The sequence below is a fragment of the Dermochelys coriacea genome, chromosome 14, assembly GCF_009764565.3.
Source record: "Dermochelys coriacea isolate rDerCor1 chromosome 14, rDerCor1.pri.v4, whole genome shotgun sequence".
NCBI classification, from domain to species: Eukaryota; Metazoa; Chordata; order Testudines; family Dermochelyidae; genus Dermochelys; species Dermochelys coriacea.
The window spans coordinates 10,712,089-10,725,539 of record NC_050081.1 but is presented as its reverse complement, the minus strand read 5'-3'; the positions used below and the strand labels follow the sequence as shown (position 1 = coordinate 10,725,539).

Below are 13,451 nucleotides of genomic sequence, written 5' to 3'. Positions count from 1 at the left end.
CCCCCAAACTGAACATTTTCAAATGCTGCACATAGACAAAATGTCCCTATTTCCACCTTTTTGATAAAAAGACAACTGTTTTTTGTTCAAAACAATTGTGTATGGGGAAAAAATTCATTTTTTTTTCTGTTGGCGTTGGGCTCTTGGAGCATAGTCCGACATAGCAACATTAAATTCTGCCCATTTTAAGTCCCCTTGTATTTCCAAATGGAACAAAATACTTTTCATTTCCTGAACTTGCTGGCTGGCTTTCCTGTGTGCTGTTAAACAGTACATTTGTTTCACCCCAGACGTGGTTGCAATTCAGTAATGAGTAAAGAAGCATTAGGGCCAGATCCTGAGTTGGTGCAAATTGTGTAGCTTTGTTGAAGTCATGGAGCTATACCAACTGATGGAGCTGAGGATCCGTCCCTTAATTTTTACACGCTGACTTAGAATTTTATTTTCTAAATGATACTTGATGTTTGTTAAGAACCTAAATAGGCTCAGTGGCCATGTAACATTGTTATTAACACCATACAACTGGCTTCAAGACAGTCTATAGAGCTAATATAGGTGCTGTAATTAAGTTTTTCAAGCTTCAAGCAGGACACTTCAGCCATCAGTTACCTTAGCATTTTCTGTGGTTACTAGCAAAGGAAGGGAGGGTTGTCTCATTAAGATATTTAGTGTATTTAAAAAAAAATCTAGGTTTTAATGCCAGTGTATTGCTACTGACTGTATAAAACCATCATCGTTTTACCTGGATTTACTCACACAATTACAAGTTCATAAATAATATTTTGTAGACTTTCCAGGGTTCAGAATGCCCTGACGGAGACGGATGATACACTATGCCGTCCTGCAGCAATCTAATATGTTACCTCTTCATCTCAGGTTGCTGTCCCCTGGGTATTCAGATGCTATCAGTTGTCAGTTTCTTGTCTGTTGTTTCTTCCAGTACAAGCTCAGCAAGTGGAAGATGACAGACCCAAAGCTTTGCCTGCTTTAGGGGAGCAACAGAACTCCAATAATGGCATAAGATTTTGCATTCATCTGGGAATCTTGGACAAAGCAGCCTGGAGGGAAAGCATTTCTGTCGAAGGTTTGTTTCAGCTGAAGCCCAAAGAGTACCAGAAGCAAAAACCACTGAGTAGACTGGCAAGAGGGAAAGACAAGCTGAAGTCACTGCATGTGAGTATCCTTTCATGATTTTTAAATCTGGTTTATTTTCCTTTTCAGATGAGAAGACTGGGAGGTGAAAACCGCATCTAGAAATAAATGCAGAGAGGAAGAGCAAAACTTTCATTTCCATAAATAACGTTCGTCAAATGTGAAGTGTTAGGCATATGCTTTCTTAACTATTCTCTAAATATGTGGCTGAAACTGTACAAAGAATAGATTTTAAAATCTTTGCAGGGGCAGAAAATACCCTGTCATTTTGCCTGACAAGTGTCTACAGACATATTGATCACATAGGTGCTTAGTAGCAAGGTGTTTGTAAAGAATTTTGGATCAATTGATTTTCATGCAACCCAAAGACAAATAAGTGCAGCATTCAGGGAGGCTCTTATTCATTGTGTCTGTCTGTAAGGTTAGCGACATCTTCACTGTTCTCGGCAACTGCCAAGTCTATGGAAGTATGGGTTAATTTCCTTTAATATCCGTGTGAATGCAGCTAAGCTAGCCCAACAAGGAAACTGGCAGCATGGAGCAAATATACTTGTTTTTATGGCATACCTGAGATTGAATTTGTAGTGTTATGGACAATTTTTGTTTCAGCTGGTTCTTCAGGGGGTGGGCAGGGAGGTGTAAAAGAGGGTGAATGTGGGTTTGTACTTCCTGAATGTTTGAGAATAAATGACTTTCTAGAAGTGCAAACCCACATTCACCCTCTTTTACACCTCACTGCCCCCCTCCGAAGAACCAGCTGAAACAAAAATTGTCCATAACACTATAAATTCAGTCTCAGGTGTGCCATAAAAACAGGTGCAGCACTGCCCCTCATTGCAGTAATTACGGGAAGCCATATTGATGGCTGTACTATGTCCACTTGGATCTTTGCATGTTTCAGAAATTGGTGTGGATGTTGTGAGAGAGAACGGGGGAATCATGTAGCCTGAGTTCATTTACTATTGAAGCATTTGCCTGTATTTTGCCGTAGCTCACTGAGGTGCTGTAGGGAAATACAGTGATTCATAGAACAGTATTCTCACGGAGGCTGCTCATGCAGCAAAAAGCTTGCCCTGTACCTTCGTGTACAATTCAAATGAATGCCTTGGAAATAGCATGATTTACGTGCCTGTGTCTTCTCAATATACGGCAGGTGAAACACACTATTGATGTTCGTTTTTTTTTTTAATGGTGACTTGGGGATATTGCCTTTATATCCTGACCAGGACTTTGGCAAAAAAAAAGAACGTCCCCAGAGAATTCATCCCAAATCTGATACTGAGTCCACTGCATATTGGGATAGGAACTTAGTCCCTTGAATTAAGATGGTCCCAGTAACCTGAGTGTTGTGAAATGAATTGATGGCCTCAGTCCAGTTTATAGATTCATAGATATTAAGGTCAGAAGGGACCATTCTGATCATCTAGTCCGACCTCCTTCACAGTGCAGGCCACAGAATCTCACCCACCCACTCCTATGAAAAATCTCACCCATGTCTGAGCTATTGAAGTCCTTAAATCATGGTTTAAAGACTTCAAGGAGCAGAGAAGCCTCCCTCAAGTCAACCATGCCCCATGCTACAGAGGAAGGTGAAAAACCTCCAGGGCCTCTTCCAATCTGCCCTCGAGGAAAATTCCTTCCCGACCCCAAATATGGCAATCAGCTAAACCCTGAGCATATGGGCAAGTTTCACCAGCCAGATACCCAGGAAAGAATTTTCTATAGTAACTCAGATCCCATCCATCTAATATCCCATCTCAGGGGATTTGGCCTATTTACCCTGAATATTTAAAGATCAATTACTTACCAAAATCCCATTATCCCATCATACCATCTTCTCTATAAACTTATCAAGTAGAATCTTAAAGCCAGATAGATCTTTTGCCCCAACTACTTCCCTTGGAAGGTTATTCCAAAACTTCACTCCTCTGATGGTTAAAAACCTTCGTCTGATTTCAAGTCTAAACTTCCTGGTGGCCAGTTTATACCCATTTGTTCTTGTGTCCACATTGGTGCTGAGCTGAAATAATTCCTCTCCCTCTCCTGTATTTATCCCTCTGATATATTTATAGAGAGCAATCATATCTCCCCTCAACCTTCTTTTAGTTAGGCTAAACAAGCCAAGCTCCTTAAGTCTCCTTTCATAAGACAAGTTTTCCATTCCTCGGATCATCCCAGTAGCCCTTCTCTGTACCTGCTCCAGTTTGAATTCATCCTTTTTAAACATGGGAGACCAGAACTGCACACAGTATTCTAGGTGAGGTCTCACCAGTGCCTTCTATAACGGTACTAAAACCTCCTTATCCCTACTGGAAATGCCTCTCCTGATGCATCCCAAAACCGCATTAGCTTTTTTCACAGCCATATCACATTGGCAGCTCATAGTCATCCTATGATCAACCAATACTCCAAGGTCCTTCTCCTCTTCTGTTACTTCTAATTGATGCGTCCCCAATTTATAACTAAAATTCTTGTTATTAATCCCTAAATGCATAACCTTACACTTCTCACTATTAAATTTCATCCTATTACTATTACTCCAGTTTACAAGGTCATCCAGATCCTCCTATATAATATCCCTATCCTTCTCTGAATTGGCAATACCTCCCAGCTTTGTATCATCTGCAAACTTTATTAGCACACTCCCACTTTTTGTGCCAAGGTCAGTAATAAAAAGATTAAATAAGATTGGTCCCAAAACCGATCCCTGAGGAACTCCACTGGTAACCTCCCTCCAGCCTGACAGTTCGCCTTTCAGTAGGACCCATTGTAGTCTCCCCTTTAACCAATTCCTTATTCACCTTTTGATGTTCATATTGATCCCCATCTTCTCCAATTTAACTAATAATTCCCCATGTGGCACGGTATCAAATGCCTTACTGAAATCTAGGTAAATTAGATCCACTGCATTTCCTTTATCTAAAAAATCTGTTACTTTTTCAAAAAAGGAGATTAGGTTGGTTTGGCATGATCTACCTTTTGTAAAACCATGTTGTATTTTGTCCCATTTACCATTGACTTCAATGTCCTTAACTAACTTCTCCTTCAAAATTTTTTCCAGGACCTTGCATACTACAGATGTCAAACTAACTGGCCTGTAGTTACCTGGATCACTTTTTTTTCCTTTCTTAAAAATAGGAACTATATTAGCAATTCTCCAATCATTCGGTACTACTCCTGAGTTCACAGATTCATTAAAAAAATGAGTTCCTACTAGAGAGCTGTTCATCACAACTGGCATCATAATTGTCACCCACTGTTGGCAGAAACGTTAAGGGCTGGGTAGTTATGGAGATTTATATACTTCACTCTAATTGGCCACTGAAGAATAGGACAATACTATATTGGTTGATCAGTGTGCAGGTAAGCTTTCTGTGCCACTGCCCACAGGTCCTAAGTTTAAATGGAACCACAGTCTCCAAGGCCATGTCTTCACACTTAAAATTTCCCACTCGTGCAACTCCACTGGTGATAGCAATGTTCAGAGTACTAGTGTAGACTGGACACTGGCATTTCAACCCCCATGTCTTTTAACCCAGTTCACAGCAGGTTTACAAGACATGGGGTAAAATTTTCAAAAGTACGTCAATGACTTTGGAGCCTATGTCCCATTTTCAGAAGTGTCTTTGACACTTGGAAGCCTAGGTCTCATTGAAAGTCAACGGGATTTGGGAGCCTAGGTGTCTTAGACACTTTTCAAAATGGGATTTAGGCACTTTTGAAAATGTTGCCCATGTTGATTAAAATAAGATTTGCTTTGTGCACTAGAGATCTCACCTTTGTTACCACCCAGAAGGAGCAATAATGGGAAATATTAAGAAAAGGCCCTGGCCCAAGACCTTCACAAGTGCAATCTGCACTTTTTAAGTTGATTGAATAGGAAGTTTTAAAGAAGACAGCCTGTGCCTAGAGCACCTTGGAACATATTTCCCTCCCCCTGAAAACCAGCTCAGTTTTTGGCATCTAAAAATATTTAGGCCTACAACTGCCACAAACAGGCAAAAAATGACTGAATGCCTTTTAGATGGAGATTTTCACTTTTCCCACAAAAAAAACATAAAATATTTAAGGAAACCAAATATTTACCACAAATTTTTGCTTCATTGAAAATCCAGTGCTCCATCAATAAAAACGCGTCTTTGGAGTGCTTTGGCCCACCCTTTCCTGTAACCACTAATTTTCAAAGTATTGTCCTAGACTTTTAGTTGCATGGTTCCCTCTGATGTCAATACAGCCAAACCCAGCATTAAGATTTGAGAATGTAGCTGTTAGAAATATACACTGTATTCAATATTGGTGTTCAGCACTTCTGAGAAAATCTGAAGAGTTTTTCATTGCTTCAAGTTAACAATTTTAGTAACAATGTTCATTAGTGTCAAATATTCATTAACCCATTTGCTACATTTTAGTGGGGAGTTACTAATTGCATTTGGTTGGATGATGGATAATTAAGAAAGAAACACACTGGAAGTTTTGTGCTGGGCTGTATATATCAAAAAAGAACACATTGTTAATGACAGTCAGATGGGATTGAATGCATAATTGAATAAAATAATTACCCTGTCTTCAAGACTCAGAACCATTCATGTCTTTCTTTTCCCCACACCTGTCTTCAATATTCTCCTTATTAATATTCTTCTGATATTTCACAAATAAAGGGCTATGTGCCGTCTTTGATCTGTGAACTGGGAGTTCTGCAAATGGATCATGGGCAAAAATTTTACAGTCTATCACATCCAAAGCATGTTTGGCCTTGAATGCATGATTTAGTTTTTAATGCTAATCCTCCTTTATCTAGAGAGAGCATGCTATCAGATCCATCACGTTAAGTAAGCATGATCAATGCTTGGATGGGAGACTGAAGAAACACATGGGTGCTGCAGAAATGGGATTGGTGATTCAGTAGGTGATACTCTTCTCTCTTGTCAGTGTTCAGTGAACGTTCCTAGCAATGGACAATGGAACACTGTGCTTCTGGATGTGCCATCTTTTACACAAGAGTAAAACTACAGTCATGACTAGAGCTTCTGCGGAGGACAGAAGTACTGCAGAGGATTTTGAGATTCCAAAATCTGGCGTTGATCTGAATTGGAACAAACCCCCAAAATATTGAAATTCTCCACAATGGAAACGTTGACAAAATCTAAACATTTTTAGATTTTGGCTTTTTAAATTGTGCTGTATTATAGTATAAAATGTCATAAGCATTTTTAAAAATCAAAACATAGTAGTTTCAGATAGAAATGTTTCATTCTGAAAATTTCCAAACAAGATGTTTTGACATCTTCAGAACTTTTTTTACTCTGAGTTTTTTCCAAAGAGAAAATCTGGCAAAATCTACTTGACTACACAAAGCATTTAGATTTCTGTTAAACTGCATGTTATGACAGGATATGGCTCCACTGAAGTTTTTCTGACCAGCTCTAGTGCTGACTATTTCTGGTCATTAAAGAATCCATATCTCTTTTCGTAGCCCTGGTGTCCTGGCCAAATTCCAGATTAGGTAATTACGTTATGTGTACATAAGTTCCTCCTGCAGTTTCAGTGGATGTGGAATTCTCCTTCATGTCCCATCCTAAACCTGTTGTCCGCTGTTGCTGGGCCCTGATGCTGTATCTTACTTCAGAAGTGGCTGCTGCATGGATGAATTCAGCTCTATGTATCCATCAAAGGGGATGCTGGAGGTTGCATTAATTCATTGAGGTTATTGAATGGAAGACTCAATAGGAGGGCAAAGTAATATTAAATATGAGTCTAAGCCAAGACTCTAAATCTCAACTCCCCATAAGTTTTGGAGGAAGGAGAAAGACTCAAAATAAGTGGCCCATTTCTTCAGAATAGGGTCAACCAAAATCTTAGTTCTGAAACCTCCCCACCCCACCCTTCCGTCAACTCTGTGGGAATTGAATGTTGCAACTCGGGTCCATCTGTAATGATAGTGAGCACCACTGCTATATTATGGACACAATTGCTGGAAAGCAATGTGGCTAGTGATCTGCATCCTGATCATGCAGTTGCAAAGTTACCTCATCCCAGACCAAAATTTAGTGGCGGCATGGCTCTTGCAGTAAAATTTCTGATCTTGGTGTGTTCTTAACTGCAGCAGAAAAGTAGGATTGTAGATGTTGTCTGGAGAACCAAGTGGGCTTGGAGCAGGTGCACCTGGAGAATTCTATTGGTATCCAAGAGAATGTCCTTATGGCAAGGCATGGTGGCCCCAGAAAATCTGTATATCTGAGTGTTGGGCAATAGTGTTTTGTTGATCTTCGGTGAGGCAAAATCCTTTGTCAATATTTCCAAGAAAGAGTTTTGCACCAACCTATTCCAAAGCATCTGTGATTAGATGACTGTCTATAGGATATTATTATTCTATATTTGTATTTCGGTAGCACTAAACAGAGTTGAGGCCCCATTGTGCTAGGTTCTGTACAGGCACACAGTAAAGGATAATCCTTGCCTTGAAAAATTTACAAGAGACCATTAAAAAAAGGGTGGGAAGAAGGAAGAATTGATATCTCCATTTTACAGAGGAGGAACTGAAGCATGCAGATATTAAGCAACTTGCCCAAGGTCACAAGGAAAGTCTGTAGCAATCAGGAATTGAATCCAGGTCTCCTGAGTCCCAAGCCAGTCCCTTAACTATAAGACTGTCTGTAATCCTACATATCTACCTACCTACTTATACAGTATCCGGAGAGGCAGAGTTTCCCCACATCTCCTTTAGCCAATCACTGCCATATATGCAAAAGTCAGGTCAGAGTCTTCTTCCCCCTAGTCATCGTCTAAAATGATTAAAGCAAAGATTTATATTTGAGTGAATTAATTACAATTAATTGCTATATTTACAATGAGAAATTCTGTATTTTCCATAACACTTCAAATAGAAGATCAGATTAAGAGCCTGCTCTAAGGAAAATTACTTGGCGGTAAATTTTCTAAAGAATCAGCAACTTTGTAGGACCACAGGGTTAGTAATTTCTCAGCTATTAGATGAGTTTATATTTCAGGCAGGCAGTGAATAATCCTGTGAGAATGGAAGGGGGTGAGGAGATCCGGTTTACTCTAAATGAAGAGATGGAAATCTTCATCTTTTAATAAAACTATAGAACATGAAAGCTCTCCGGGTTCCCAACTCTGTAAAATAAGTTACAAGGGGCCATGAAATTATCCTACTCTCTGGGGATAAATTCGCTTCTGGTGGAAGTGCTTGTGTGTACTTCTGTGTGCATCCCTATTAAATAAAACTGAGTGACTTTTTGGACAAACAGTTTATTCTCTTAAAAAAATACAGTTTGGTGTCAATTGAAACAATTTGCGAATTTGAGTTGAATTCGGCAAATAGTTTCAGCCCAAAAAAATGAGGATTTTAAGTCAAAATGTTTCATTTTGTCATTTTTTTAAAACGAAATGTTTTGACTTTTCATGTCAAAAGAATGTTTCCTTTAGAAATTTAACTAGATTTTTTTTTAAAAAAAGGTAAAAAGCACTCTAAACATGAAATTAATTTTTTGTTATGGTTTGGATCAGATGAAATGTTCTGTTTGCTCCAAAATGATTTTGATTTTTCGGTTCACTCTCTGAACAAAAAAATCAATTGTCCATTCAGCTCTACTACTAAAATCAGTGCACCATCACTGGAATAAGTAAGTGCGTTTTCATAGATCTCAGTGGATTAATTACTTGACCCTGGCTCCAGCCACTTTGTATTGACTAAGCAATGGAAAGCAACAAGTAAGTTGCCTAAAGGGACAACCAGCTATTCCCCCGACAGAGGAATTGTCAGATGACACATATCTGGTGCAACCATTTCATATCCCCCTACTCCATGCCTCAGCTCCTTTGATGGTGTATTCGGGGCCTGATCCTTGGTTGGCTCAGCCAGTCCTTATTGCCTTTGCAGCAAGAACTTGGGCTGCTTTAAATGAGGTGGTGCCACTTCAATTCCTGGCTGGCCCAGAATTAGAAGAATGGAAATGCAGGTCGTTGGCTCAGCCTGTTTTCCTCAGCTGTGCTGAGCATAAACTCAGTTCCTCTGAGGATTGAGCCCACAGAGCTATATTTGCTCGTGACAGCAGTGAATATGTCCCCTTTGAAATCCAGCAAATTCCTTGGATAGCCAAAACATTCTTTGGAAGTGAAATTGTCCCTTTACAGACCACATTCTAAAGCAAATTCTAGCCAATTGAAAGAATGAAATGGGCCCAAACCTGGTCAGATCCCATCTCCATGAAGTCACTACTGAGGAGCAGTCTGGCTTTTAGTCAAGGAATCTGCATCCCCTTAGTGAGCAGAGACAAGAGGAAAATACTGAATTTTAGCAGCTGTGGGGAAAGGACAATTAGGGACAGAAGACCTATTAAATTAGGTCTGTATGCTTATCTCAGTACAGTGCAGTAATTTATTTGTAGTCCTTGCAAAGGATGCCTGTAATTTTATATAATTTGATATTTCACACCTCCTGTCCCAGGATCTCAAAGTGCTTTAGAAACCCTTATGAACTGAGTTTAACCATATCTCTGTTAGGTAGGGGAGCTGCCATCTGCTGTAACCTCAAATTCTATAATAGTTATCACACCAAAGGTCTAGAATAGTTTCTATTCTGACAAGTATTTCTCCTAGGGCTTTAGTCACAAGATTAGAGCTGGATGCAACAATTATCCAATGCAACGTGCCAATTTGTCAAAACCAAAATGTTCTGCAGGAATGTGATGATTTTGATGAAATTCTAATGGAAACTAGGCAGGCATGTTTCCAGGCCTGGTTTCCTGACAGCTTGCCCATCCAGCTCCTCAGCAGCCTTCCTGGGGAGCTGCTCAGGAGCCCATGCCCCCAGCTCTCCACACTCTCCATAGCTTCCATACTGCTGGCTCTGGGGCAGCCCACCAGGCAGGCTGCTCTGGCACCTGGACTTCCAGGATTCCCAGCTTTGGGGCACCCAAACCTGCAGACTGTCTCTGAGCTTTGTGGCTCTCCACTTGGTGGGCTGACAGGGTTCTGGCCAGCCCAGGGAGCCTTGGGAATATTTTACAATGGTTGAAACCAAATGTTTCAACTTTCGCAAAACAAAATTTTGGCATCCCAGTTCCTCAGGAAATGGTTTTGTGTTGTTCCCTTTTTAGAACATTATTTTTATAATTTCACAATTTCCCACAGAGCAGGAATTTCAGTTTCTGGCCAGCTCTACACAATTCTAAAACTGTTGTTTTGGAACTTGAGAATGAACAGTATAGATGAAAGCTGATGTGCGCCCAATGAACTGGGAAGGGCTGGGGTAGGGAGAGAGGCACAGTGGGGGAAAGTTAATGAATAGCGGAATGCCATGTTTTGGGCCAGATCCTCACTAGTTGAAATTGGTGTAGCTCCAATGACTTCAGTGAAGATGCGTGGATTTTCAGCAACAGAGAATTTGGTCCTGAGAATTTACATTTCTATGCAAAGTACATCTTAATAGTCAGTTTGTGCATCTGTCTTTCTGCTGCACTTTGCTGAATGTCGGTAAGATTAAGTATTTTCAAAGATTCTGGAATGCACCTAAAATGTACTGGCCCAGCCCAATTAAACTACAGCAGGCTCTTTCCAGTTATAAACTCCTATTTATTTCTCTTCCATACTGTCTTAAACAGAATTATAGAGCATGCTTTCAAACTGCCTACAGGATCTGACTGTTTGTTTAATAGACCGGGGGAAGAGCTTCAAGATTAAGACACTGCTTTCAAGTCTTTGATTCTATTTCATGCATCCACTCTGCAGCAGTTGAATGTATTTGTAACCTCAGCAGTAAACCCACTATAGTCTTCAACTCTGGAAAAAATCAGTGAAAGCTCACCAGTTAGCTAGCTGAAGAGAGACTCTGCAGCCTACAATTTCCTTTTGTGCTACATATTATTTTAGCTGCATGATGAAAATGTAGGGACTGCGGAACTGGCTTTAAGCAAACAATTTTGTAAATGTTTTTGGGAGTTAATTGCCAAGCTTCATTTTCAGAGGTTTATAGTTAATATAAGCAGGTTCCTAAGTATAATGTGATTGTGCAGCTACATAATAGGCAAATTTGATACATTGTTGTGTTCAAGAATCTAAGTTTTTTAATGTATTTCTTTTAGTTGTTCCTGATTCTCTTTTGCATTGCACCAGTCCAACTCCAATGAACTCAGGGAGACCCTAAGTTTCTAGTCCTTATGTGTGAAGAGAGCCTTCCCCAGGCTTGTTTACGCTAGGAAATTCTTGCTAAAAATCCCCACCTCTGCTATCGGCAGTGCAGTTCCATGTGTGATCGCAATAGAGGGACCACTAGTGTACACAAGGTACTGGTGGTGGGCAGAGTTTTGAGCACCATGTCTTGTAGATCTACTCTAAGCAATGTTAGACAACAAAGAGCTTAAATCAGCGGTGAACCCTTTCTGTGTTAAGACACACTGGTGTTCTTACTGGTGGAATTGCACAGCTGTGCCAGTGGGAAATTTGAGGCAATCAATGCCTGATGTCGACATCTTCTAACTATGGATTCTGGCCTTGTCTACACGAAGTGCCAGATCCTTGGGTTTAGCTGATCTGTGCTCTGTGCCAAACCTGCTTGGGAGGGTGGGAATGGGAGGGAGGTGGCTCCGGTTACAGAAGCTCCCCTAGGCTTCACTTCCTGCCTACGTAGCCACAGGATGGGGAGAACCCATGTCAAAGCAGCACTAAATGAGATGGAATCAGGATCTGTACCTATGAGCAGATATTGACAATAATTTCTGGACCATTGCCGAACATGATTTATCCTGGCCCACAAATATAGCTTAAACTGGTCTCCGAATCATGTCCTACTGTAGGCAGGACCATAGGGAAAAACAAAGGAACATTCCAATATTGGTTGTTTTTCCAGGAACGTAGCAGCAATGTTTCAGGACTTTAGCTTTTAACTGTTTCTGATTATATTTTTATCTTAAAGGAGAAACTGTGAGCGGTTGAAATAATATTAGAACTGGAATTGGGTGAAAAGTTGGGGGCAAATAGTAAATTTGCTGAAAAATTTAGTTTTCAGGGAGTCAAAACTGTTTGTGAATTCAGGTCAAATTCAGTGAAAAGTTTCAGCCAAAAAACCCCTAAAATCAAAATTTTGAGAAATGTCAAAATGTACTGGTTAGAAAATGTAAAGTTGGAACAACAGTTTTGTTTAGATCTAAATAATTTTTTTCCAATTTTCCATTTTGTCAAGGGGAAAAAAATCAGTTTGAAACTAAGCAATTTTTTTCCCCAAATTCTTTGGTTCAGCCCCCCCCCCCCCCCCACCCAAAAAATCAATTATTCGCTCGGCTCTAATTGGAACACATTAAATTTCTGCCTTCACAGTGATTTTAAAATAAAATGATCTCTGCTGATGAAACCGAACCTGTAGGCAAAATACCAGTTTTTTGCTCCTTCCAAAGAGTCAAAACCAAAAACTGTGAAATAAAATACTAGAGAGAGAGATAAACATTAGCAAAGCCCATTGCTATGAAGGATCACCCAAAATGATCTGCCATATGAGAATATATATATTCTAAGTGTGGAGATATTATTGTGCTTGTTAGAGTTATGAATCTCCAAGAAGAGGAAAGGTTTAACTGTGGCTTGAATTGAGATTGAATAGATATTCATTATTCAATCTTTGGAGCACTCTTATATTCAGAGCTGTCAAATAGTAAAGACTGATCAAAGACTCATTAGTCATGAGTGTATCTTTAAAAATGGTATCTTAGCCATTGCATTTCAGAATCTGCTTCACATTAAAAGGCAGTGTGCAGCAGCATGGAACTCTGGTACATTTTACTCTAGCAAGTGTTCCGTGATAGTGTGAACCAATATTGAAATTAGCCAGGATAAAATAAAGCCCGAAGGATAAAATTAATACACTGGGCTTTCCTCCCCTGCCCCTTTTAAAATCTAAAATTAATGTAGTGCTCATGAAAAGTACCTGATCCATAGCAGTGGAAATAGAAGTCTTATAGTGAAGTCCAAGAATCTGATCTAAAGCTCGCTGAAATCAGTGGAAGACTTGAGTTGTTGGACGAAGAAACTACAGGAAGGATAGCAGAAGTAAAGCTCCAGTGTATTTCTCATTGTGTGACTCAACCATGCTTTGGAGTAGGTACCCCACCATGGTGTGCAAGTGAGTAAGTGTGACCAAGATTCCGTTCCAGCCTCTCTGTGCTGTACAGAAGGCACAAAGTTGTAGAACATGGTCCTAAGTGGCCAACTGAGAATTCCACCCACATATGGGAATTCTGAGATGGTGTACAGTGGTGTGGCTGGCTCTGACACCAGCTGCCCCCACA

The 13,451-nt window shown here is 40.0% G+C and overlaps 1 long non-coding RNA gene across 2 annotated transcripts in view; it reads left to right on the top strand.

Moving 5' to 3' along the window:
- LOC119843118 overlaps window positions 1-13,451 on the top strand; it is a 92,020-nt gene that overhangs the window by 60,343 nt on the left and 18,226 nt on the right. Inside the window, exons 2-3 of one of the 2 annotated variants that reach the window (XR_005288865.2) lie at window positions 941-1,084; window positions 1,222-2,280. This is a non-coding gene — a long non-coding RNA (uncharacterized LOC119843118). Of the gene's footprint in view, window positions 1-940; window positions 1,174-1,221; window positions 2,281-13,451 lie in introns of those variants that run through there. The other variant, XR_005288864.1, reaches the window with a different exon arrangement.